General features: G+C 45.3%; 2 protein-coding genes across 15 annotated transcripts in view; one reads left to right on the top strand and one right to left on the bottom strand.

Moving 5' to 3' along the window:
• EHHADH (enoyl-CoA hydratase and 3-hydroxyacyl CoA dehydrogenase) overlaps nt 1-2,468 on the bottom strand; it is a 67,027-nt gene extending 64,559 nt beyond the window's left edge. Inside the window, exon 1 of the mRNA XM_073360290.1 lies at nt 2,160-2,468. The gene's annotated coding sequence lies outside the window, so the exon portion shown is untranslated. The remainder of the gene's footprint in view (nt 1-2,159) is intronic.
• Nucleotides 2,469-2,737: 269 nt separating this feature from the next.
• Nucleotides 2,738-26,487, top strand: part of MAP3K13 (mitogen-activated protein kinase kinase kinase 13) — a 140,949-nt gene continuing 117,199 nt past the window's right edge. For 11 of the 14 annotated variants that reach the window (XM_073360286.1, XM_073360288.1, XM_073360285.1 and 8 more), the window contains exons 1-2: nt 2,738-2,874; nt 11,211-11,340. The gene's annotated coding sequence lies outside the window, so the exon portion shown is untranslated. Of the gene's footprint in view, nt 2,900-11,210; nt 11,341-26,487 lie in introns of all 14 variants that reach the window. The other 3 variants (XM_073360276.1, XM_073360279.1, XM_073360281.1) reach the window with 3 other exon arrangements.

A 26,487-nucleotide genomic window follows, 5' to 3' on the forward strand; every position in this document is an offset into this window, starting at 1 on the left:
ATGGGGAGATCAGCTTGCTGGGAGTCTGTGGGGTAGTTGGGCTCCCACCAGGGAGTCGCCAGCGGAGTGGAGAGATCGGGCTCTCAGCTCCTCCCACTGCCCCTCTTAGGATGGTGGAAGCGCACTTGGTGAGGAAGGATGTGCACCACCGATCCAAGGAGGGTAGTGTGGACATTCAGGCACCACAATAATTACTCCGATGGTGCAAGTCAACCTAATGTAGGTTGAGTTATGTTTCTAGTGTAGATATACTCTAAAGAAGATGACGCTGCATCTGACTCAACCAGGTTGAGGAGATGGCAGCCACAAAGCAAGCTCTTGGATTCAGCATAAAGATCCTTGCCTGGATGCCACTGTTTCTTCCTTTCATGTTCACGCAGTTGTCAGAGCCTTGGCTGCAGCAGTCCTGAAGCTTTATTTTATTCTCATTCAAAATGTTCATAAACAGTTCTGTTAGGCCTTTTCCAATAGAGTTGTCCAGAAACCAGAAACAGATAAAGTGTTCCTTTACGGGGATACAGCCATCCTCGTCATCAACAAATCTTACTGTAAAAAGAAAAGGAGTACTTGTGGCACCTTAGAGACTAACCAATTTATTTGAGCATGAGCTTTCGTGAGCTACAGCTCACTTCATTGCTCAAATAAATTGGTTAGTCTCTAAGGTGCCACAAGTACTCCTTTTCTTTTTGTGAATACAGACTAACACGGCTGTTACTCTAAAACCTGTCATTATGCAAGGCAAATCTTACTGTGAATGTCATCTTTTCACTGTGACTAATGTTGGGAGTGCAATCCATTATTATGGCATAGTACTTTACTTTGGCGAAGCCGCATCAATAGGTTATCAAGCACCTTCCTTGTCATAAGGTCAATAAATTTGTTTTGAATTATTTCACTGCAGTTATGGTCCACAGCATCTTTACAAACTACTCAACATAGATGCTCATGCATGACATCAACGTATTTCCCAAGGAGCTCTACCAAACAGAGGAAATTACCACTATGTTCAGTGAACTTATCTGACAAGCCTCAGAAAGGCAAATTATTCTTTGCAAGGAAGAGGGTAATTGAGATCAGATGCTTGAGCACATTCCTCCAATGCTGAGTTTCTACATGAATGCTGCGCTGGTTTTCTACGTCTATACATTTATTCAGCTTGAGCCTGGACTTGACCTCCATCCATTTGTAGTAGGCCATAAAAGGTTCTACAAAGGTCCAGAACATTCTAGAAGGTTAGTGAAAAATGAATCCACATAGGAAATACCCCGAGACATTTTACTTTAAACATTCTATTTTCCCTTTTGTTGCTAACAACAAAAACAGCACTGAGAGCTTAGTGTGCCCTCCCCCCACCAGCAAGCCAAACACCCCAGGCTGTCGCCTGCTCTTAAGTGTGGCCCTGGGCAGAGCAGGAGGCAGGGTGGAGCCATGGCTGGGCTAGGAGCAGAGTGGGGCTGGGGCCAAAGATGGGCTCAGTGAAGCTCCCTCTCCACCTCCCCAAACATTCCTCCACACTCCCTGGGACGAACAGCCCACAGTTTGGGGAACACTGATGTAGACAAATTGCAGAGTCCAGAGAAGAGCAACAAACATGATAAAAGGTTTATAAAACCTGACCTGTAGGGAAAGAGGGAAAGAAATGGGCATGTTTAGACAGCTGAGTGGGACACACCAAATCTTCAAGTCCATTAAGGGCTGTTAGGAAGAGGACGGTGATTGTCTGTTCTCCTAGAGTTGCAAGCTTTCTAATCTCACAAAACTGAACACCCTTGCCCAGTCTCAGCCGACTCCATCCCCGACCCTCACTCGCTTTCACCAGGCTGGGGCAAACGGTTGGGGTGTGGGCGGGAGTGAGGGCTCTGGCTAGGGGAGCAGACGCTGGGGTGGGGCAGGGAATGAGGGGTTTGGGGTTCAGAAGGGGGATCCGGGCTGGGGCTGAGAGGTTGGAGCACGGCAGAGGGCTTCGGGCTAGGGGTGTGGTGCGGGAGGGGGTGTGGCTGGGGGGATAAAGGGTTTGGGGTGCAGGAGGTGGGTCAGAGTTGTGGCAGGGGGTTGGGGTGTGGGCTCCAGGAGGGAGTTTGGTTGCAGGAAGGGGTTCTGACTGGGGCAGGAGGGTAGGGTGTGGGATGGGGTTCAGGCTCTGCCTTGGCAGCACTTACCTCAGGCGGCTCCCAGTTGGCAGTGCAGTGGGGCTAAGGAAGGCTCCCTGTCTGTCCTGGCTTCGCACAGCTCCTGGAAGCAGCCAGCATGTCCGGCTCCTAGGCGGAGGATCCAGGCACCTCTGTGTGCTGCCTACAGGCACCGCCACTGCAACGCCTATTGGCCACCGTTCCCGGCCAAAGGGAGCTGGGTACGGGTCAGTGAATGGAACCCGTGCGGCCACCCCTGTGCCTAGGAGAGGGATATGCCAGCTACTTCCGGGAGCCACCTGGAGCCAGGCTGCCCCCCAGGCCGAGGTGCCCCCTCGGGCAGGGCGGGGTACCCTGTGGGGGAAGAGCGCTCCCCCCCTCAGCGTTATAAGTAGCCGACCCGGCCCTTTGGGGGAGCGCGGCGCGCGCCAGGAGCGGGTCCATGGCCAGTGCAGGGCTGGGATTGGAGGGGGAGCGAGCGGGAGATCAACAGACCGGCACAGCTCCTAGCCCGCCCCGCTCGCCTCCTGATTCCTGAACCCCTAGTGCGCACGCGTGTGGCTCAGCTGCTTCCCCAGTTATCTTGGAGCCGGCAGTGACGTCACCAGCGTCGGATGGCTTTGGCTGGGGGCAGTGCCTTGCTTTGCATGGAGGAAATGACGCGTTTGTTGACGCAGCAGGTAACGTAGCAGGTGGTAGCGGCGGGGCTGCAGTGGCAGTCTGAGGCGGTGGCTGGGCGCTCCCGGTGAGTGCGCGTAGCCCTCGGCTAGGTAATGTGGGGCGCCTCTTTTAACGCCGGGAGCGGGCGCAGGGAGAGGAGGCGGAGCCGAGCGGGCGTGGGGGGGGGGGGCGCGGGGAGAGGAGGCGGAGCCGAGCGGGCGTGGGGGGGGGGGGCGCGGGGAGAGGAGGCGGAGCCGAGCGGGCGTGGGGGGGGGGGGGGCGCGGGGAGAGGAGGCGGAGCCGAGCGGGCGTGGGGGGGGGGGGGGCGCGGGGAGAGGAGGCGGAGCCGAGCGGGCGTGGGGGGGGGGGGGCGCGGGGAGAGGAGGCGGAGCCGAGCGGGCGTGGGGGGGGGGGGGGCGCGGGGAGAGGAGGCGGAGCCGAGCGGGCGTGGGGGGGGGGGGCGCGGGGAGAGGAGGCGGAGCCGAGCGGGCGTGGGGGCGGGGGCGCGGGGAGAGGAGGCGGAGCCGAGCGGGCGTGGGGGGGGGGGGCGCGGGGAGAGGAGGCGGAGCCGAGCGGGCGTGGGGGGGGGGGGCCGCGGGGAGAGGAGGCGGAGCCGAGCGGGCGTGGGGGCGGGGGCGCGGGGAGAGGAGGCGGAGCCGAGCGGGCGTGGGGGGGGGGCCGCGGGGAGAGGAGGCGGAGCCGAGCGGGCGTGGGGGGGGGGGCCGCGGGGAGAGGAGGCGGAGCCGAGCGGGCGTGGGGGGGGGGGGCCGCGGGGAGAGGAGGCGGAGCCGAGCGGGCGTGGGGGGGGGGGGCCGCGGGGAGAGGAGGCGGAGCCGAGCGGGCGTGGGGGGGGGGGGCCGCGGGGAGAGGAGGCGGAGCCGAGCGGGCGTGGGGGGGGGGGCCGCGGGGAGAGGAGGCGGAGCCGAGCGGGCGTGGGGGGGGGGGCCGCGGGGAGAGGAGGCGGAGCCGAGCGGGCGGCGGGGGGGGCGCGGGGAGAGGAGGCGGAGCCGAGCGGGCGTGGGGGGGGGGCCGCGGGGAGAGGAGGCGGAGCCGAGCGGGCGGGGGGAGGAGGCGGAGCCGAGCGGGCGTGGGGGGGGGCGCGGGGAGAGGGCAGGCGGGCAGGCTGTTGGGGGGCCATGTGGACTCGGGGTGCCAGGGCAGCGAGTGGGAGAATGGATTGGTGAGGGGTGTGTACGGGTGTCATCGGGACCACCGGGGGCAATGCCAGGAGAGAGAGAGGTGGGAGACTGGGAGGGGCAGTGGAAAGGAGGCTGTAGCCGCTGTGAAGTGAGCTGTAGCTCACGAAAGCTCATGCTCAAATAAATTGGTTAGTCTCTAAGGTGCCACAAGTACTCCTTTTCTTTTTGAGATTGTTACAGTGGCTGCATTGTTCCTAGCACTTCAGAGCCATATGCTCCAACGCTGCCTTTTATTTCTAGCCCCACCTGTTTTTCCAGCCACCCATCAATCCTACACCCTCTGCATTTCTCCCCAAATGCCAGCTGTGGGAGGGCCCCTGTGCTGAGAAAAAGGAAGCTGGCAGGCAGTTGGAAGAAACGCTGAGTAGCTTTCTAATTCAGTGTCGTGCTGAAGTTTGTCAGTAGTTCTGGAAGGGACAATCATAGGCTACTAAGGGCACGGCTTCACTAGCAACATTAAAGTGCTTTAATGTAGCTGTGTAGTCATGGCACCAAAAAAACCACCTCCATGGGAATAGCTACCAGTGAGTGCACTGTTTACACTGCTACTTTACAGAGCTAAAACTTGCAGCACTCAGGGGGTGTTTTTTCACACCCCTGAGTGAAAAAGTTGCAGTGCTGTAAAGTGGCAGTGTAGACAAGGCCTTAGTTACATCCTATATTAGTTACTGTATATAATAGACATAAGTTTTGAATTTTATATGTTGTCAAAGAGAGAATGTATTCTCCTGGGGACCCAATAGACCTTTATCCAGAGTGTCTCAGTTCAGAAATTAAGCCAAATAATTCAAAGTCCTGAAACTTCAAAGCTCTTGGTAATATGAGGATATATACAAATATTTTAAAAAGGAGATTATAGGCCCCCTTTTCTCCTATCCTAATTAACGCAGGTTAGTGTTTGTGGTCCCAGATTAGATTAAACTGATTTTTAGAGACACTTGATTTGTTTCATTTTTCCCCCTTTCATTGCATTACTACAGTGGAATTTTAAAGTTTTTGGGTGCCTTAAATGTTCATTTCTTACATTAACATGTTTGGGTTTCTTTTATGTCTAATCTTAACTCGTTTTAGGATAATTACAGCATCCCTGTAATGTTCTTTAATTTAAGTTACTGATATGTACTGTCAACCTTAACTACATCTTCATGTAGTTGTTTTTGGCTGGGAATTTCCTTCATTATTTGAAATTATGAAAATTTCATACATGACTCCTAAACAAAAAACCAAAGAGAATGCTGTCATGCAATGTTTCTAATGATTTGGAGATATAAAATACCAGTCTTAAATTATTTAACTTTTAATGGGAAAGCCACTGGTGGCACAAAACAGGGAGAGTGCACTGGCCAATGTAGCTGGCTTACGGCTGTTTTAAATTACTGGAGCTGGTCAAGGCAACCAAAGTGAGTCTGGTCCTTACTTTTCAATTGGTTTAGTGATCTATGTTAGTGAGACTGGTGCTGTGTGAAGTTGGGGCAGGGAGAGCCCCGTCTCTGAGTCACAGTGTGTCTCTGGTTTAAGGTATCTCCCTGTGCCCCAGAATCAATTCTCCCAGCAGTGCTGCTTTAATATGCTGTGGAACTGAGGCAGCAGTACCATGATGATAGTATTGTTGCCTAAACTAGCATGCAGCCATGGAATCTTTAATGAGACATCACAGTTGCGCCAGTTCATCTACCAGTGGAAACTTTTGACATCTGTATTCAGTCTCGATCATACCACTGCTCATTATGACCAATAGAACTGTCATTAATAACTTAGTGTAATTGAAACTTACCTGTGAGATTTCAACTAGTTCTAATTATATGGAAACTTTGAAGTGTCTCTGTTTTAATATATTTGGGACAAAGAAAATCCTGATGCAGTATGCTAAATTTGTCAAGGAGCCCATCTTTTAATTAATAATTCATAAACTAAGATTTCCTTGTCAACTCTTGGAACATTTATTTGTACTAGGTCTATTGATTAATGGTAGTTAGTTCACGTGATTAACTCAAAAATTAATTGCACTGTTAAACATTAGAATATCAACTGAAATTTATTAAATATTTTGGATGTTTTTCTATATTTTCAAATATATCTATTTAAATTACAACACAGAATACAAAATGTACAGTGCTCATATTATTTTGATTACAAATATTTGCACTGTAAAAATGATAAATATAAGAAATAGTTTGTTACATAACTGCAGTCAAAAACAAAACAATGTAAAACTTTAGAGCTTACAAGTCCACTCAGTCCTACTTCTTGTTCAGCCTATAACTAAGAGAAATAAGTTTGTTTATATTTACGGGAGATAATGCTGCCCACTTCTTAATTACAATGTCACCTGAAAGTGAGAACAGGCATTTGCATGGCACTGTTGTAGCTGGCGTCACAAGATATTTATGTGCCAGATCTGCTAAAGATTCATATGTCTCTTCATGCTTCAGCCATCGTTCCAGAGGATATGCTTGTATGCCTTCTGTTCTGTTTTACCCGCGTTCTGCCATATATTTCATAGAATCTCGGGGTTGGAAGGGACCTCAGGAGGTCATCTAGTCCAACCCCCTGCTCAAAGCAGGACCAATCCCCAACTAAACCATCCCAGCCAGGGCTTTGTCAAGCCTGACCTTAAAAACCTCTAAGGAAGGAGATTCCACCACATCCCTAGGTAACCCATTCCAGTACTTCACCACCCTCCTAGTGAAAAAGTTTTTCCTAATATCCAACCTACACCTCCTCCACTGCAACTTGAGATCATTACTCCTCGTTCTGTCATCTGCTACCACTGAGAACAGTCTAGATCTGTCCTCTTTGGAACCCCCTTTCAGGTAGTTGAAAGCAGCTATCAAATCCCCCCTCATTCTTCTCTTCTGCAGACTAAATAATCCCAGTTCCCTCAACCTCTCCTCATAAATCATGTGCTCCAGCCCGCTAATCTTTTTTTTTTTTTTTTTTTTTTTTGCCCTCCGCTGGACTCTTTCCAATTTTTCCACATCCTTCTTGTAGTGTGGTGCCCAAAACTGGACACAGTAAGCCAGATGAGGCCTCACCAATGCCAAATATAGCGGAATGATGACGTGCCTCGATCTGCTGGCAGTGCTCCTACTTATACAGCCCAAAATGCCATTAGCCTTCTTGGCAACAAGGGCACACTGTTGAGTCTCATCCAGCTTCTTGTCCACTATAAGCCGTAGATACTTTTCTGCAGAACTGCTGCCTAGCTGCTCGGTCCCTATTCTGTAGCAGTGCATAGAATTCTTCCATCCCACAGTGCGTTTCATGTTCTAGCCATCTCAGATGATGACCCAGCACATGTTGTTCATTTTAAGAACACTTTCACTGCAAATTTGATAAAATGCAAATAAGGTGCCAGTGTGAAATTTCTAAAGAAAGCTGCAGTACTCAACCCAAGATTTAAGAATCTGAAGTGCCTTCCAAAAGCTGAGAGGGATGAGGTATGGAGCATGCTTTCAGAAGTCTTAAAAGAACAACACTCTGATGTGGAAACTATGAAACCCAAACCACCAAAAAAGAAAATCAACCTTCTGCTGGTGGCAGCTGAATCATGATGATGAAAATGAACATGTCGGTCTACACTGTTTTAGATGGTTATCAAGCAGAACCCATCATCAGCATGGACACATGTCCCCTGGAATGATAGCTGAAGCATGAAGGGACATATGAATCTGGCATGTAAATATCTTGCGACCCTAGCTACAACAGTGCCATGCAAATGCCTGTTCTCACTTTTGGGTGACGTAAACAAGAAGCAGGCAGCATTATCTTCTGCAAATGTAAACAAACTTTTTTGTCTGAGTGATTGGCTGAACAAGACGTAGGACTGGTTGGACTTGTAGGTGCTAAAGTTTTATATTTTATTTTTGAATGCAGGATTTTTTGAACATAATTCTATGTTTGTAAGTTCAACTTTTATGATAGAGATTGAACTTCAATACTTGTATTAGGTGAGTTGAAAAATACTATTTCTTTTGTTTTTTACAATGAAAATATTTGTAATCAAAATAAAGTGAGCACTGAACACTTTGTGTTCTGTGTTGTAATTGAAATGAATATATTTGAAAATGTAGAAAGTGTCCAAAAATGTTTAAAAAAATTGATTGCAATTAATCGTGCCGTTAAACAATAATAGAATACCATTTATTTAATTGCTTGACAGCCCTAATTTAAATATTTTTGATGTTTTCTACATTTTCAAATATATTCATTTCAATTACAACACAGAATATGAAGTGTACTGTGCTCACTTTATATTTATTTATGCTGACAAAAAGGTGGACATCCTGATTAAGGTCCAGTGGCAGTACCCTAGTGCCTAGTTTGGAGGAACTGAGAGAAACGATATTTTATGACAGATTGCATTGATATTTATTTTGTGTCCTTTACATCCAGGCAAAAAAAATTAATCAAGCTCTGGCTCACTCAGAAGTGTTTTACAGCTGGGTTTCCTCTTTTGAGTCTCATGTATTTATAATTAGAAGGTGGTTCTGGGTACAATGGGTCACCCTCATCTGTTACAAATTGATGCGTCCAGTTTATGGCAGATGGGTGGTCTTGTTTTAAGCATAAGACTGTGCGTTGTGAGGTCTGGATTTTATTCAGTCACTTCCACGAACTTCCTGGGATCTTGAAACCATTTTAATCTCTATTTCTCAGTTTTTTCCATCTGTAAAATGGAGATAAATGACCTAAAGAGGCTTAATTCATTAATGTTTAGAAAATGCTTTGTTGCTGTGTAGAAGGGCTGTGTGGTGGTGGTGGGTTACGTTTTTTGTTTTCCAGTCCACTTCACCACCCTTCCCATTTATTAGCGGTCTGATTTATGAGCTCAGTACCGTAATGTGGTACTCATTTCCATATATCTTTATGGCAGAATTCTGCTCTCAGATATGCAGGCACAGCTCTAGTTGAAATTTGTGAGTTTTGTTTAGGTGTCTGAGATCCGGATTTAGCACTTGGATTGTGACTTCTTCTTAGAGTTCAGGGGCTTAATCTGAGAGTTTTTCTTGGCTTCTTTGTGTAATGCTGATGGCCTGCTGTTGAAGGCCCATTTAAACTATAAAGCTACCAAGTTTAAAAGTAACCTGCAAAAACATGTGAGAACTGACGTGTGCACTTTCTCAGCCCTTAATTGAATAAGTACAGGGACTGAAACCGTCCAGAGAATTTCCTGAACTGTTGGTCAGGGATTTGAATTAAAAACATATAAATACCTGTATTTTAAGACCATTTTCCAATTATCTAGTCCTGTGGTTCTCAAAGTTCTTGTATTGGCGACACCTTTCATATAGCAAGCTTCTGAATGCAGCCCCCCTTTAAAATTAAACCCCCCCTGTTTTTAGTTTATACTTAATTTAACAGGGACTCAGGCTCCCAGCCCCACTCCTGGCAGGATTGACACTTTGTGACTCCCAGGTAATAACCTTGTGACCCCCTGGGGGGTTGCAATCCCCAGTTTGGGAACCCGAGCTAGACTGATCACCTCCATATCACAGAATAAAAACAATTTTAAACGGTCTGACTAAAAATCCCTTCCCTTCTCAGTCACACTTATAAGGTTATATGCACTTTTGGTACTTGTGATGTGATAATGCTAGTTTTTCTGTTACCTTTAGAGTCCTCCAGGAAAGTCAGGGTAGCATGAGCTGAATTTCTAGTGTAAAAATACAAACAAAAGGGAGGAAAAATGGTCTGTGGTAGTGTGGGGGAAGGGTGTGGAAATAGCCTCTTAGTCTCCTTTATGCATAATAAACAAGGAAACACAATTGCTTCCTTTGTAGATCACCTTTAATCAGGGCCCTGTGTATTCCATGATTCTGCCATTGCTGCAGAATTATGCTCTAGAATTTCCACTTTAAATGTTTCAGAAATATTCTTTACAACAGGCGTCAACTGCCCTTTTCATTTAATGGGTTGTTATCTCTGAAACCTAAAAATGACAGCTGCATGTTGAAAACTGAAATTGTGGGGACAGTATAAAATGAATGTAATATCCAACTGTATATCACAGAGGTTGCTGCACTGACTAGATTAATTTTTTTTATATTTAATGCATTAAGATTCTCCATTAAATATGTATCTGAATCTTCCTCAGAACTCCCAGCAGCAGCAACTGCAGAATGTAGGGACCTTACTTTAGAATGTAGATCCGTTTACTGTGAAGTGAATGAGGTCTTGCATTGAGTAGCTGTGACTGGCTAGGCTATAGCAGGGTTTGGTTCAGTTTGTGCAGATAGGGACAAATGTTATTACCATATTAAAACATATTTTTTTAAGGTCAGGCTTGACAAAGCCCTGGCTGGGATGATTTAGTCGGGGATCGGTCCTGCTTTGAGCAGGGGGTTGAACTAGATGACCTCCTGAGGTCCCTTCCAACTCTGATATTCTATGATTCTATGAATGCAGTAGCCCTGGTGAAGACCTAGTCTGAATCATGGTGTATAGCTTTTTAAACAATTGTCTGTTTCACAGTTTGGCCGCCTCCACACACATGCCATGCTATAACTTGGTTTGGGCACAGCCAAATTAAATTACTGTCAAACTAGGTTATTCTGCCTGCAAAATGGGCCTACAGTGACATTCAGTACTCTTAGTGTGAGTGGAGGTTGTTTTGCTATTGAGAGCCTTGTCATAGCTTCTTAGCGCTATATATGCTATAACTTTGTTGTCCCATTCATGCTACAAACAAAAGGCAATCACCGTGTAGCATGGATGGAATTAGCATGGTCTAGGTTTAAGTGCTGGCATGGTTAGAATAGTCTCCGAGACCCTGGGAAAATCAAATACCACAGAACTACACTACAGTTTTTCAGCCACATATGAAATCGCAGTGTCCAAAATTAAAAACTGAAAGCCATGTAAATGAATAAAGTGTGAACAGCATAGGCTAGGAGTCTTGAGACTAATGTTCTGTTCATGGCTTTGCCACTAAACTGCTGTGTGACCTTGGGGAAGTGCCTTCACCGGTCTTTTACTAATAGTTCGTACAGCACCTAATGCAATGGGTCCCTGAGCTCGGTTGCTGTTACAGTATCATGATGTTAACAGACAACCTCTCCTTGCCCAAGCAGAACTGTGGTTCTGAGCAGAATAATTGTCCACTTTGATTGGATTTGAGATGAACTTTTATGGAGACATCAGAAAACAGGAAAAGTGCAGTATGTATGTAACAGTGTGCGCTTTATTGGAGATATATACATTAAATTGGCATTCTTTTCAGATCTCCAGAATACCAATTTCTGTGAAGAGCACCAAACGGATCAAATTAACAGAAACACATGGACCACTAAGTCTTTCAAAAATGAGCAAATTCATACTTTTCTACTGGAACCCACAGTGTCTTGAAAAAGGTAAGGGGTTATTTTTGGTTGCTCTCTATGGCAGGTGAGCTCTTCAACATCTTAGGGTCCTGATTATGCAGAGTGATTAGGGTAGGTAGACCTTTACATCAGTTCAGAATGCCTTTGGCTTTCTGAAGAAGTGCAGGCTGAAGACAAATATGGATTTAGGATCCCATATTTTGAAAATCTTAGCCAGCATTCTTCACTTCCTGTCCTAAACTCTTCTAAATGTTTGCATGCTATTTAAACAGTGGCAACATCTTGCCTAACAACTAGCTGTGTGTTAGTGATGATTCGGCATTGTAGAGGCCCCATCTGAAGTACTGTGTCCAGTTTTGGGCCCCACACTACAAGAAGGATGTGGAAAAATTGGAGAGAGTCCAGCGGAGGGCAACAAAAATTATTAGGGGGCTGGAGCACATGATTTATGAGGAGAGGCTGAGGGAACTGGGATTATTTGGTCTGCAGAAGAGAAGAATGAGGTGTGATTTGAGCGCTGCTTTCAACTACCTGAAAGGGGCTTTCAAAGGGGATGGATCTAGACTGTTCTCAGTGGTACCAGATGACAGAACAAGGAGTAGTGGTCTCAAGTTGCAGTGAGGGAGGTTTAGGTTGGATATTAGGAAAAACTTTTTCACTAGGAGGGTGGTAAAGCACTGGAATGGGTTACCTAGGGATGTGGTGGAATCTCCTTCCTTAGAGGTTTTTAAGGTCAGGCTTGACAAAGCCCTGGCTGGGATGATTTAGTTGGGGATTGGTCCTGCTTTGAGCAGGGGGTTGGACTAGATGACCTCCTGAGGTCCCTTCCAACCCTGATATTTTATGATTCTATGATAAAGACTTACAGCTCACTGGGATCTGTGGCAGGTCGCTGCTGGGGGAGCCTCAATCAGCTCCCACCACTCCAGCCCCAATCAGGGGAAATGGATTGCTAGGTTTGGATAATCACTGACTGTACCTGCCAGCCTCTTAAGGAAGAAGCTATAAGGCTGGGAGGAAGTGAGGCTCAGGGAGAGGTAGGAGCCTGCTACTCTGTTGCTGACCAGGCCTGGGTTAGGCCAAGCCATTGTAAATAGTCTGTATATAGTAGGAAACTGGTGGTGGGAAATGGACACAAATAAAGAGCATGGATGTTGCACCAGCTTGGAGCCTCCCTGAGTTTGGGAGGAGCAGGGTCAAGGGTCTGAATACTCAGGGGCGCAACGGGCTCCCCATTACAGGATCTTTCAGACTGAATGCTGTAATAAATGTAGTATTATTATTATATATTGCTATTATATTGTTATAGACATGGCATAGAACAATTTTCTAATATTAGGGCTTTTTTAAGTAGTTTTCACCCTAAAGGAAATTAGGCAATTGTAGCAGCAAAACTAGTAATTCATGGACTTCTGAAGTAAATGTGGATGATTGGTAAAACATAGATTTGAAAGCGTTGTTAAATGTTTGTCTGGGGATTCAGTATGATCTCTCAGCACCCTGGATAGTTAATACAGAGCAGGTTAGCAGCTAGGACAGAAAGATCTCAGAATAATTTTCTTTGTCCCAGTTAAGTCAAGAACTATTATAACAGTAGTAATAAGATCACAAGAAGGTAGACAAAAGGGTAAGGGAAGTGTCAGTCTGATGAGAGGGAAAGGAGGGGCAGTCTGCATAAGTGCACCAGTAAGGCAGAGTTTGGCATTGGAGAAGTAAATTGTGAGAGGCTTCAAATACCAGTGGGGATACAGAAATGCTATAAAAGCATCTCGAGAGATCAGAAATGTGAGCAGCATAACTCTCCCACCCCCCCAAAATGAGATTCAACTTGGAAAAATCCTTCTGGGGAAACAGTAAATAATGATAAATACTGAAGTTAAATGAGAAGGAAAAATCTTTAAAATGGTAATGTTGAAAGAGATGTAGGGGGGCTAATGGAGAGCAAATTATATATGAGTTTGTGGCAATCTATGGTAGTCAAAAGGCAGATTCAATTTTTGGGCTGCCATGCATGAGGGCATCACATCACAGAGCAAGACAAATTAGTCCTTCCTGGCTCCAGTGCGAACACATTGGTAATACTGCTTTGTACACTGCAAGAAATAGACTTATAAACTAGAGAGAGTTTTCAAACAGCAACAGAAGTGATCAGGGGGCTGAAGAGATTGATTTATGAGGAGAGGTTAAAAGATGATTACAGGTGGGTTGAAGAGTACATATATGTTTGAAAGGTGTAAACAAAAGAGAAGGAAATAGTACAAGGGTTCTCAAACTGGTCAGCGAGGCTCAGGCTTCGGCTTCAGCCCTAGGTGGTGGGCTCAGGCTACAGACTCCCTGTCCAGGGCTGAAGCCCTTGGGCTTTGGCCCCGGGACAGCAGGGCTTCAGTCCCCCATCCTGTAGTCGTGTAGTATTATGAAGGGCTTTAAGCTCTGCTGATGAAAAATACTATATAAGTGCTAAGCATGTCCATATATTATTTAATTCTTGTCTCTGTTGAGGCTATTTTCATTGTCTGAGGATGGGACCAGGAACAGTGCTAGCTTCTTTGCTTCCTTGCCCCTGATGTACTTGTCCTTTCAGGTCACATTGAGCCATGGCCACATCCTCATTCTCCCCCATGTAGTGTAAGGGAAAGCAAGGCTAGGAACATCACTCCCCATTCTGGGAGTCATAGGAGTTGGACCTTCATTGCCACATAAATCAGAGGGAGTTGATTGGGGCTTGCTGCTTCTCTCTCTGCCCTACCTTCTGCAGAGGCCGGGGTGGTGGTGTTTTTCCCTGCAGAGTCCTTGTGAGTGATGGATGTTTCAAATGTCACTGGGTCTCAGTTGAGGGGGGAGGGAGCCATCTCACTAGTGCCCTGTAGCTCTGTCTGGTCTGAGAGGCCTTTGGATGTATTTAGACCCAATGCTAAGTTCACAGCTCAGCATTTCCTGGCCCGATAGAGCGAGCTGAGTGCCAGTGCTCCATTCCATTGCCCAGCCTGGAATTCCTGATCTTTTTTTCACCTCATGGTATTGAAGTTCCTCAAGGGGTTTTACACACTTGCCCACCAGTCAGAGAACCTGCTCCTGCTGGGGACTTGGTCCTCCTGAAGCTCTTGGAGCCTCTGTTTGAGGCTCTTTCAGATGTTCCTTTCCCCATCTCACTCTGAAGTTGGTCTTCCTGGTGGCTGACACTTCAGCCACAAGAGTGAGTGAACTTCTGGTGCTTATGGCCCAATCCTCCATATGACAGGACAAGGTCACTACTAAGGTGGTCTTGTAATTTCATTTGAGCCAGTCAGTCCACCTGTCTTGTTACTGAAACCACACTAGATGCTGGGGGGAAGAGAAGCTATAGCTCTTGGTGTTACCAGGACTTTGCTTTATTATATTGACAGGACCAAACCGGTTAGAACGTTGTCCCTTCTGTTTATTGCCACAGCTAGATGTTCTAAAGGTCCATCCATCTCTCCATAGAGAACATGGAAATGGGTAACGCAGCATATCTCGCTATGTGCCTGGCATGCTGCTTCCACTGAACATCGCTCCACCAGAGCTCAAGCAACATCCTCTTCCTGTTTCAGGAATGTGCCAATATCAGAAATCTGTAATGTGGAGAAACCCACTGACATTTGTCAAACACCATGCCTTAGACTTGGCTACTAGCTCAGATGCCACGTTCATGAGAGCCGTACTTCGGTTACTGTTTGATGTAGCTGGAACTCTTCGTTTCCTGCCATCCTGAGAGGATGCTGCCTGCCAGTCACTTACAGTGGGATCCAGTGACTCATGCTGAAAGAGGAAAAAAATGTTGACTTACCCTCTGCAATAACTGTGGTTCTTAGAGATATTGTAGTCAGTGTAGATCCCATGACCCAGCTCTATCCCTATTGAGTCCTCGGCTACCATGGGCTTTAAATTGCGAGGGAAGTGAGGGAGGGTCACAGGTGCCCTGCCGTTACATGCACCTGTAGTGGGAACCACACTGGTGACAGCATCTCAAAGAAGCACAGTTTTACTGTAGTATAAGTAGGGCTCTGTGTCTGTCATGGAGGTCATGGATTCCGTGACTTCTGCAGCGGCCAGTGTGGCTGAACCCAAGGCTGGCCAAGCGGCTCTGCAGCCAGCCACACAGGCTGCTGCTCTGGTGGCCCCGGGCAGCTGGCCACAGGGACCACCCAAGCAGCTGCCAATGGGGTTGGCCCCAGGACAACCCCCCTTCCCGCATGGATGTGGCTCCCACCCCCGGGGCACTCTCCTCCACGCAGTGGTGGTTGGAGCACTGGCAGCCCACCATGGGGCTCCCCCTTTGGCAGGGCCGGAGCAGCAATGGGCCCCCATGGGGTCCCTTCCCCGCAGCGGGGCCCCGGCTTTCCCCCTGCAGCATGCCTCAACGGCGTAAAAGTCCATGGACAGGTCATGGGGCCCTGGATTTTTTTTGGTTTTTGCCTGTGACCTAGCCATGACTTTTTTTACTAAAAATACTCATGATTAAATTGTAGCCTTAAGTATAAGTAACCTTTTTGGTCCCCTCCGCTCCCCCCCACCCACCATGGTATGTTGTATTACCATAGAAACAGAAGCAAAGCAGTGTATACTTAAGTGCAGTATTGTTACCCTTGAGCTTTGCCTCTGCTGGAATTCCCCTGTTATTTCAGAAATATCTATTTGTGGAGTTTCGATAGAACCTGGTTTCATGTGACATAATCATTGAGGCATATCAGCCACTATGTATCTGTGTACCTTGACCTTTGGGTTTGTGCCAGGGGGATGCACAAATACAGTAACTCACAGCATGAAAAAAGCAAGTATTTAAAAAATGAGATTGAATCATGTTTACAGAAAAGTCTTTGTATGGATATATTTTTGTAGGGAGAGCTTGTGGTGAAGAACTGGAAATAAAACTGTATCTATTGCTGACTATAGTGTTTTTGAGTTCTCTGAATGAAAAAATGGCCAACTACTTCTTGTATTGTCTCCACTCCTGTAAAGAGTGTGTTCAGATAAATAAGAGGTATTTTAGTTCTCAGAGTTGTGGGGAAACAAAACATAAAATGCATTGTTCCCAACACAGCAATGCCAGTAGTTAAAGTTGCATAAGTGTTCCCATTTTAAAAGTGTCTTTCATTTGTGTGTAACTTTCAAAAGTTTTATCATTTGTGTTTAAAATTGGCCATGTTTGCTCTCAGCCTGTGTGGAGCACCACTGCTTACCTGATGGGTTTGGACTAGCCACTGCCTCAGTTTCCCCTTCTTGGACTCCTGATAACTTCAGCATTGTCTTTAATGTGTTGAGTGACACCCTTTTGTGGGGGCTGGGTTTATTAACAAAGTTCAAAAGAAAACACAAGAACTCCCCCCAGCCTTCCTAGCGGGCTCACAACCCTTGGTGCAAGGTTCTTAGTCCTATCGCTGCTGAGGCTTTCCACTAAGCAGACTCACTCTCTATCAAGTAGCAGTTCCTAACAGGGCTTTCTTCCTGGAGTCTCCCTTCTCTTAGCTCTGGCTCTCCACAGGCTTCTGTCTTATTTTCACCTCAAAAGGCCTGATTTAGCCACATGAAATTCTTGTAACATGACTTAGCTTATTCTCTCTGCCTGTAATTGTGTTACAGGTAGGGCTGGACTCTTCTCCCCTGAAAGAGGCCAGCCTCCCTGTGCACTGTGCCTTTTGGTTTTGGGTGACAATCTATTTTGATTTGGCTGAACTTTGTAAGGATTTAGAAGACATCCACAGTGCACATGCCATGATTTCTATTCATAACAGGTATCTATTTAATTCTTTTAATTGTGCATGACCATGGGTATGGAGTATGAGCTGTGAGGGTGTTCATGGAACTGGACAGGATGCTGATTGAGAGCACTGAAGGGAGGTTATAATGGAAGCATTTAGGCCTCTTTATAACTGCCATTACACACTCCAGCTAGAAGTTCATATCTGTGTATTTTTATTAAAATTCTTTGCTAGAAGAACAGTTAAGTTGCCGAGTAAGTGTGCACTGTTTTGGAAATGTCAATCTTAATGGCATAGGCATAACTGACCCACTGTGCATATGAATTATTATACAGTCTCTAAAGACATGATTCCATACCATTTTTCCCCACAGGATGCCGGCCTCTTTGAGCTGCTTGGACAGTGAATGAAACTGGCTTATGTATCTCATAAATCCTGTCTTCATTCAGCAGAGTTGATTGGCATGCTGTGAGTGATGCAAGGACCACATATTGGTCAGTGATGATAAAATATTGAACAGGCACTACATTCACTGAGTCTCCTATCCTAATCCTACCTATGCAATGAATAAGACATGGTTCCTGTGGGGAAAATGGCATGTGCTCATGTATTTTGAGACTCTGTTGTAATGCATATGTGTACAGGGCAGAGGTGAACATTAATATCCCGATTAACTTGGTATTTCCTGTCTATTGGGTAGCATGATTTGTCAGCTGCTCCTCTCTAGACACCTGCTTTCCTCATCTGCCATCTTTCTCTGTAGGGCTGTGATTATCAACAGATTGTATAAAGAAAGTTACCACGTGACACCAAGAGTGCTAGGAAATCAAAACACTATATTTTTTGACCCTGTTGGAAAAGTCAGAGCTGCTTCACAGAAGACTAGCATCCAGCTGCATTGGCGGTGATAGGTACATGGGCTCTGCAAATGGTTCTCGTCACCAACCATCAGTGCTGAAAAGAAATCTAAACCAAAGCTTCTAGATAGGCGTGTTTAATGGCCAAATTAACCATTTAATTGCCTTTTTGAGGATTGATTGAGGTTGTGTTATCACATTTGCGCAATCTCCATATAGTGTTCTGAGGGGAGATCAGTATTACCATTACTTCTTATACTTGATGGCATATAGTCAGTGCACTCCCTGCTTCTTAGCAAGCACATCACAATGTACTTGTATGTACTTCACAATCTGCCAGGTTGTTCTTTACGTGAGTTAAAAGCTAAGCCCCTTAATGAGTTAAAGCTGTTATGTGGGGGGTTTCTAGTAGGCTGGACAGGTTTAAATAGTCTCAGTAGTTTGTAGCCAGTCACTTTGAAAATTGCTAAGACATTCCTCTTTATTAGGCTCTTGCATTGTGAGCTAACCTATGCTTTCCCAGTTTGTTCTGACACTTGCTTGTCAGTTCAATAGTTGTAGCACTGAGTGAACTAGAAGCCAGTATCCTAATAGATTAATACAACTATAGCTATAGCAAGAATAGGTGAGTTAGAGCTGCTTGAGATTTATTTAAAGTCAAGAGGGAGGGAGAGAGTGTAACCCTTCCCTTTAATCAGCTGATTGGCAAGTATTACTTAAACAGGAAGTGACATGGGGAGGAGAAAGGCTAGGGGCTTTTAAATGCAGAGTTGTCCCCCTTCTAGTGGCAGAGCAAGAGGGAGTGCAAGAGGGAGAGCTGCTCCAAGTGGGCTTCTGCTCTGTCTTCAGGTACATTTGTTTTAGATCGGGGCAATGTGTTAGTTTCTGGGCACATAAATTGTCTTTGTTTTCCTGTTTAAAGCCCCTTTAAGACTGCTGTTAATGCACAATCGCTTGTGTGGACCCCAAAAATGTTGTCTGTGGAACTGATTTCTGATAAATGTCACAGGACTCCCTGACTCTGCAAGCTTCAGCATCTCACTCTGCCCCTTCCATTAAAGGGAAAGCATCTGGGAGGCCTTGCAGGAGTTAGTTCAAAAACCCTTGTTACATATTAAACCCTGGGGTTCACATAGAGTGTGACAGAAGTCTATAAAATCATGACAGGTGTGAAGAAAGTAAATAAGGAAGTGTTATTTAATCCTTGTAACACAAGAACTAGGGGTCACCAAATGAAATTAATAGGCAGCAGGTTTAAAACAAACAAAAGGAAGTATTTCTTCATGCAATGCACAGTCAACCTGTGGAACTCTTTGCCAGAGGATGTTGTGAAGGCCAAAACTATAACAGGGTTAAAAAAAGAACTAGATAAGCTCATGGAGGATAGGACCATCAATGACTACTAGCCATGATGGGCAGGGATGCAAAACCATGCTCTGAATTGTCCCTAGCTGTTGTGTGCTAGAAGCTGGGAATGGATGACTGGGGATGGATCATTTGATGATTACTTGTTCTGTTCATTCCCTCTGAAGCACCTGGCATTGGCCACTGTCGGAAGACAGGATACTGGGCTAGATGGATCTTTGGTCTGACCCAGAATGGCCATTCTTATGTTCACTGGCTCACTCCTGTTGGAGCAACACAAAGGGCAAACTGTCAAAGTATCTGAAATGTAAAACTTTCTTATAAGAATTTCCCTTATTCTCTGTAAGCGTATAGTCTTTTAGAGGGAAATTCCCTCCTATACAGTTCCTGAGATGGTATTAATCAAGGTGTTAACTTTCCTTATTGTGTGGGGAGTAGCAGGGGGAAGAATGTTTAGACTGTCATTTTTGGGTGACTCTTGATACAGTTGAATCCTGTTCCTTGTGAGTTTATTTTTTAAGATAAGGCAAAACAGGAGGAGAGGAAAGAAAGTGCAACAGATGTCTGTTTCTAGTTCAGCTGCTGGGAAACAACAAGCACAGCATATGATCTTATTAGCCCTTCAGCACTTGGTAAAACTTTTACCAGTATCAGGCTGCTTAAGGCATTATTCAGAGCTTTCTTTTTCATTACAGCAGTGTTACAAGGATGGGTTTATCTTAAGACCGACTTTTACTAGATAGAAAGCAAAAAAGAAACAGAAGTAGTACAATAGGGAAGTAAAAATCACCGTAGGGAAGGGGTGGCAGCAGTTTCCCATGCCAGCTGGTGGTCAGGATTCATGCAAACCTAATAGATGGGGTGATTATCATCTGGCTCCTTCTCCTCCTCTATTCAGGACATCTTTCAGGATCACGCCCAGTGGTGTGATGGTACATTCCTTGGTCACAGCAGTCGGTGTTGATAGCTGTGATGATGAAGTTCACTTCCTCTCCTTCAGTTTAGCTCCTTTAAACTATCCAGTCCACAATCAAGTTGCTAAGTAATGCTCCTCCCTCCCCCCCCCCCCCAATTCAGGAAAAGCCATGTCTAGAAAGGGGTGGCAACATCACCTATCAAAATTAATATTTATTATTTGTATTGTCATAGTCCCCAGGAGCCCTAGACATGGACCAAGACCCCATTGTGCAAACACAGAACAAAAAGAATTTGCCAAAGAATGCAAAAGAATTTACATTCTAAGTATAAGGCAAGAGACAACAGATGGATACAGACAGACGGGGAGTAGAAAACAGTGACAAGACTATTTGTTAGCATGACAGGCTGTCTCTCAGCACATCAGCAGCCTAACCATTCTCAAGTTTTTTGGAGGCAACTGAAGAAAAATACTGAGGTGGATTTGCAGATGTTTACAGGGAGCTTCTTTCAAGCCTGCATGATGATAATAAGCTGGCATCGTTGGCTGATTTGATGGGGAAGTCAACATCTTGATAGTGAGTGATAAGTAAGGTGTGGTTTGACCATGAAAAGCCTTGCTAGTGAGGACAAATAGCTTGTGTTTGATGCAGTAGAGAAGAGGGAGCCAGTGCAGGGATGCAAGGACGGGGTGACATGGCCAAAGTGATGGGCTAGGAAAATGATCCTTGCACAAACATTCTGAATGGATATGAGCAGGCAAGATTGCATTTGTCAAGGCCAGAGAGAATATTGCTGTACTAACTGAGCTGTGAGATGATGAGAGCCTGGACGAGTTTTAGCTGTGTGGCGGGATAAGGAAGGCTGCATCTTAGAGATGTTATTCAGAAAGAATCTGCAAACATTAGATTTACCCTGGATGTGAGGACCTAGAGAGACTTCCAAGTGAAAGATGATGCCCAGGTTATATGGGCCTGCATGATAGGCAGGAGAGTGGTGTTGTCCACAGTAATCAAGAAAGGAGGTAGCAGGGAGGACTTAGGGGGAAGATTGATCTTGATCTGATAGCTAATTATCCATGAGGAGATGTCAGAGAAACAGGCTGAGATTTTAGTTTTTTATGGGAGACAAGTCAGGAGTAGAGAGGTAGATCTGATGGTAGTTGAATCTGTGTTTTGTGAATGACATTATCCAGAGATAAGGTATAGAGGGAGAAGAGAAGGTGACCAAGGACAGAACCCTGTGGAACCCCCTCAGAAAGTGAGAAGGCAAGAGGAGAACATGGAGAGGACAGGTTAATGGAAGCCAAGTGGAAGACAAAATTTCAAGAGGAGGAGCATAGTCAGTGGTATTGAAGGTGGCTGTCAGGTCACAGAAAATGAGAATGGAGTACTGGGTCTGAGCTTTGTCTATGAAGAGGTAATTAGAAATTTTGGCGAGAGCAGTTTCAGTGGAGTGCAAGGGATGTGTGACGGATTGTACAAACAGAACTCCAAACAGAGATGTAGACAACGTATTCAATGAGCCTAGAGATGGAAGGGAGATACGGTGATAGCTGGAGAGGCAAATGGGGTCCAGGGTGGTTATTTTTTAAGATAGGAGACACTAAAGCATGCTTGCATTATGAGGGGAAAGAGCAAGAGGAGAGTGAGCAGTTAAGGAGAGGAGTAAGTGAGGGTATGAGACTGGGTGTAAGGGAGATTAGAAGATGGATGGGGTCACTGCCGCAAAGAGAGGAATTAGAAGAAGACAGCAGATGAGAAATTTCTGCATGTGTGACAAGGAAGTAAGACGAGGAGGGGGAATGGTAGCTGTGCCAAGGGAGAAAGATCATGTGATATTTAGTCACTTTTCTCTTGGAAGAAATTGGTTAGAGCCTATGCAAAGAAAAATGTGGAGGCAGGAGAGAAGGAGGATTTGAGGAGTGAATCAAAGATGGCCAAAAGGTGGCTGGGATTGAAGACATGGGATTCAATTAAGGTGGAGAAGAAGAGTTTTTAGCTAGGAAGATGGTAGAAGTGAAAGAGGAGTGAACAAAATTATAATGGAGTAAGTCAGCCTGGAGGTGGGATTTCCGCCAGAGATGCTCCAACAGTGCACCACCTTCTCCTGTCATTTTACTGCCATTTTGATTTGTTGCCATAAGCAATTTTGTGACCTTACCAGAATCCCTGCAAACCCCTAATCTGTTATTTTAGTTTAAACATGTTTTGTTTGTACTAATTTCTTTGGCTCCATCTTTCACTTACTTTATCAATGGTTTTATATAAAAGGTCAACTGAACTTTCATCTGTTTTTAACAACTCAGTGTGACGGGCTGGACCCCTTGGGAAGCCACCCGATGTGCTGAGATACCACTGAGTCTACCTGTTCTGCCAGCATGGGCCCCCTTTAACCTGTCTTGCTGAGCCAAGCTCTTAAAATCTCCTCTAACACATACAGGCAGGACCACACCCAGCTGCAGATCAGCTCTGGGAAGACTCAGTTGAAGGAACTTGCTCCAGCCCTCAGATGTACACCTCCCTTGGAGTGCAGACTCAAAAATATATTATGAAATTCACCCACTCCCTCAATGTGGAGAGAAGTGTGCATGCTTATTGCCCCCACAGTTAGAAATGACAGAAACTGGGTTTAATAATAAACAAAACAAGTTTTATTAACTATGAAAGGCAGATTTTACGTGGTAAAAGGGGTAACAAACAGAACAAAGCAGATTACTAAACAAATGAAATCAAGCACGCAAACTAAACTAGTTTCACTAAAGAAATTGGTTACAAATAGTATTTCTCACCCTAGATATTGCAGCCAGGTTGCAAAGTTTCTGTGGTTCAGAGTTACAGTTATATTGCTTTTCAGACTAGACCCCTGTTTCAGTCTGGATTCCCCGTTTGCCTTTCCTTCAGGTGGCTTTTGCAATCTTTCTTCTTGGGCAGACAGCCATGGAGAGGAGGAGTCCTGCTTGCCTTCCTCTTCATCCTTAAATAGGATTTACATAAGGTGGGATTCCTTTGTTTCCCAAACTTGACCCCCTTATAGTGGAAAGTTACAAGAAGTCCCAAGTAATGTTTTAGTGTCAGGTGACAAGACTACCTGACTCTGTAGTATCACATCATCCCATGAGTCGGTGGCAGTATGGAGCGTCCACAGGAAGGCCAAGTCCATTTCATAGTCTATTGTCCTTGATGATGGACCATCCGATGTGTCTGGGTTTTCCATTGTTCTACCAGAAGTGTTGGCAGTGGACGTCGCCCAAAGTAGTGTAGTTGAAATACAGATACATTGTCAATATTCCTAACTTTGATACAGGCATACAAATTGGATAATCACATTCAGTAAATCATCACCTTTCCAATGATATCTCACATGAGCCATCTTGCATAAAGCACATCTCAGTTATGTCATATTCATGTCATAAGCATATTTTCATAAAGAATATGGAATGACACATCACACTCGGGTCACAGGCCCTTGCACACCAGCAGCCTTTGAATGCTGTTTTATTTCCCATCTCATTTCTATATACATTCTTCTCCTATGGTTCTCCATGGGCATTGCCCTTCCTTGTATGTGCCTGCCATGCTGCTCTTGATCAGCAAGTGGCTGGCAGCACTCACTCTTCTCCTTACTCATCCTCCAGTTCCTCCACTCGCCTCCTCTTCTCTTTCCAGTCCTAGGATGATCTTATTCTTCAGTGTTTTTCTAAGCTGGTTGAGCCTGTATTTGAGGCACCATCTTTTGAACTCTGTTTGCGGGTATACAGCCTTCATCCTGCTATGTTGTCTAGTGTGCTATAGCAGCCTCTTAAAAGGAAATGAACAGTTAACAGGTATATTAAAAGTTAATATACTTTCTTCTTGTGTCTTAAATCTGTCATTTAAGATGATAAGGATGCCTTATGCAACAGTGTGTTTTCCTAAGTTCTTTTAGTTTTGCCCGTGTTCTTTCACATCATTTCATCCCATCAGCTGAAGAGCTTCAAGGCGGGAACACACAGTGTAATGATAAATATATTTATCCTGCTATGGATCTTCTGTGTTGAACAATTTTAACTCATGGGGACAGACCTTCCTTATTGGGTATATTTGAACCAGTAGCTTCTTTTCCAGTCTTTCTGCCTCCTCAGAATAGAGCAGATGTTTCCTCCTCTGTACTTTGACAGAACTCCTGCAAGGAATCCTTTCTTAGTTAAATGAATTTCCCCTTGATTTTTTTTTATGGCAATTTTACTCTCTCTCCTGGAGTGATTATGAAGAAACTGAACTGAGTGGCCTGGTGAGGGGCTTTTATGATCCTTATCTGCAAGTAATGTTTTCTATCAGATAGGAAACTCTGTCCCATCCTCGTTGATGGTTACCTGATCTCAGATATTCATGCCTTTGTCACCTTTGACTACAGCAGTGTGATATACCCAAGCATGAAGACTTCAGCATTTAGGAAACTCCAACTAGTACAGAATGCTGCAACACATCTCTTCAGCTACATGGGTTACTCTGAGCACATCAAATCCATCCCTCCCTCTGTGTACTGGCTCCCCATAGAATATAGAGTCAAGTTTAAGGCCTTGGTCCTTATTTTCAAGACACTCAGGATATTTAAAAGGGGAGCCAGGATATTTAAAAGGGCCTAAAGCTCTGGGATAAAGACTGTGGTTGATATTTCTGCTCCTCAGGCGCAATGGCACGTTGTGCTCCTCTGTGCAGCAGAAAGCTTTTTAAGGGTCTGGTTCCAGACTGTGGGACACATTCTTTCAGAAAGTAAGAACCATCTCAAACCTCCCCACTTTTCACTCCAAGTGCAAGGTGCACTTCCTTGACCTGCCTTCCATAATATAAACACAGAGAAGTGTTGACCTTTTTAAAACCCCCCAATAAACAAAAAAGTGTGGGGGAGGGGAGGGACCATGGCAGACTATGGATTGGGAAGAACATTTGTGCCCTTGGATGAAGTTATATCTGCCCTTCTAAAAACTGCTAACATACAAACCTAGAAAATTCTTCCTCTATGCTCCCAGCCTGCAAATCAGCTCTTGTCAGTACCTGTTAAAAAAACAAACCCCCCCACCCCCACCCCAGCGTACCTGGTGGAGAGAGTCCCTCCTCCTCCTGAGGAACCAGCATGAGCACCATCTGTGCTGCCACATCTTGGTATTAGGGCTCCATAAACAGATCCTGAGGCTCCAGCAAGGCCTTATGAATCTCTACACAAAACAATGACACTAGCTAAGTGATAGGTCTCAAAATATAGTTGTAAGTGGGGAAACATCATTGAGTGAGTGTGTTTCTAGTGGGGTCCTGCAGGAATCTGTCCTTGGTCTAATGCTAATTAAAATTTTATTAATGAACTGGAAGAAAACATAAAAATCATCACTGATAAAGTTTGCAGATGACACACAAATTGGGGGAGAGGTAAATAAAGAAAAGGATAGGTCACTGATACAGAGCAATTGGATTGCTTGGTAAACTGGGTGCAAGCGAACAATATATGTTTCAATATGGCTAACTATAACAATATACATCTAGGAACAAAAGAATGTAGGCCATTCTTCCAGGATGGGTAACTCTATCCTGGGAATCAATGACTCTGAAAAAGATTTAGGGTCACGGTGAACAGGAGCTCCTCATTCAGTGCTGTGGCCAAAAGTGCTAATGCAATCCTGGGATGCATAAACAAAGAAATCTTGAGTAGGAGTAGAGCGGTTAATTTGCCTCTGTATTTGGCACTGGGGTGACTGTTGCTGGAATCCTGTGTCCAGTTCTGGTGTCCACAAGTCAAGAAGGATATTGATAAATTGTAGAGGGTTTAGAGAAGAATCACAAGAATGAAGAAAGGATTAGAAAACATTCCTGAGAGTGAACCAGGGATCACCCAATGAAATTAATAGGCAGCAGGTTTAAAACAAACAAAAGGAAGTACTTTTTCACACACTGCAGAGTCAACCTATGGGACTTGTTGCCAGGGGATGTTGTGAAGGATAAAAGTATAACTGGGTTTAAAAAATAATTTAGGTAAGTTAATGGAGGATATGGCCATCAGCTAAGATGGTCAGGGATGCAACTGCTTGCTCTGGGTGTTCCAAAGCCTCTGACTGCCAGATGCTGGAACTGGACGGCAGTGGATGGATCTCTTGATAATTGCCCTGTTTGTTCATTCCCTCTGAAGTATTTTGTCTTGGTCACTGTCAGAAGACAGGATAGTGGGCTAGATGGACCATTGGTCTGGCCAGTCGTATATTCTTATGTTCTTAAAATCGGAAATGACGGACCAGGAAGAAGTACTGCAGAAAAGGATCTGGGGGTTATAGTGGATCACAAACTAAATATGAG

This window comes from Lepidochelys kempii, chromosome 9 (genome assembly GCF_965140265.1).
Source record: "Lepidochelys kempii isolate rLepKem1 chromosome 9, rLepKem1.hap2, whole genome shotgun sequence".
Lineage (NCBI taxonomy): Eukaryota > Metazoa > Chordata > Testudines > Cheloniidae > Lepidochelys > Lepidochelys kempii.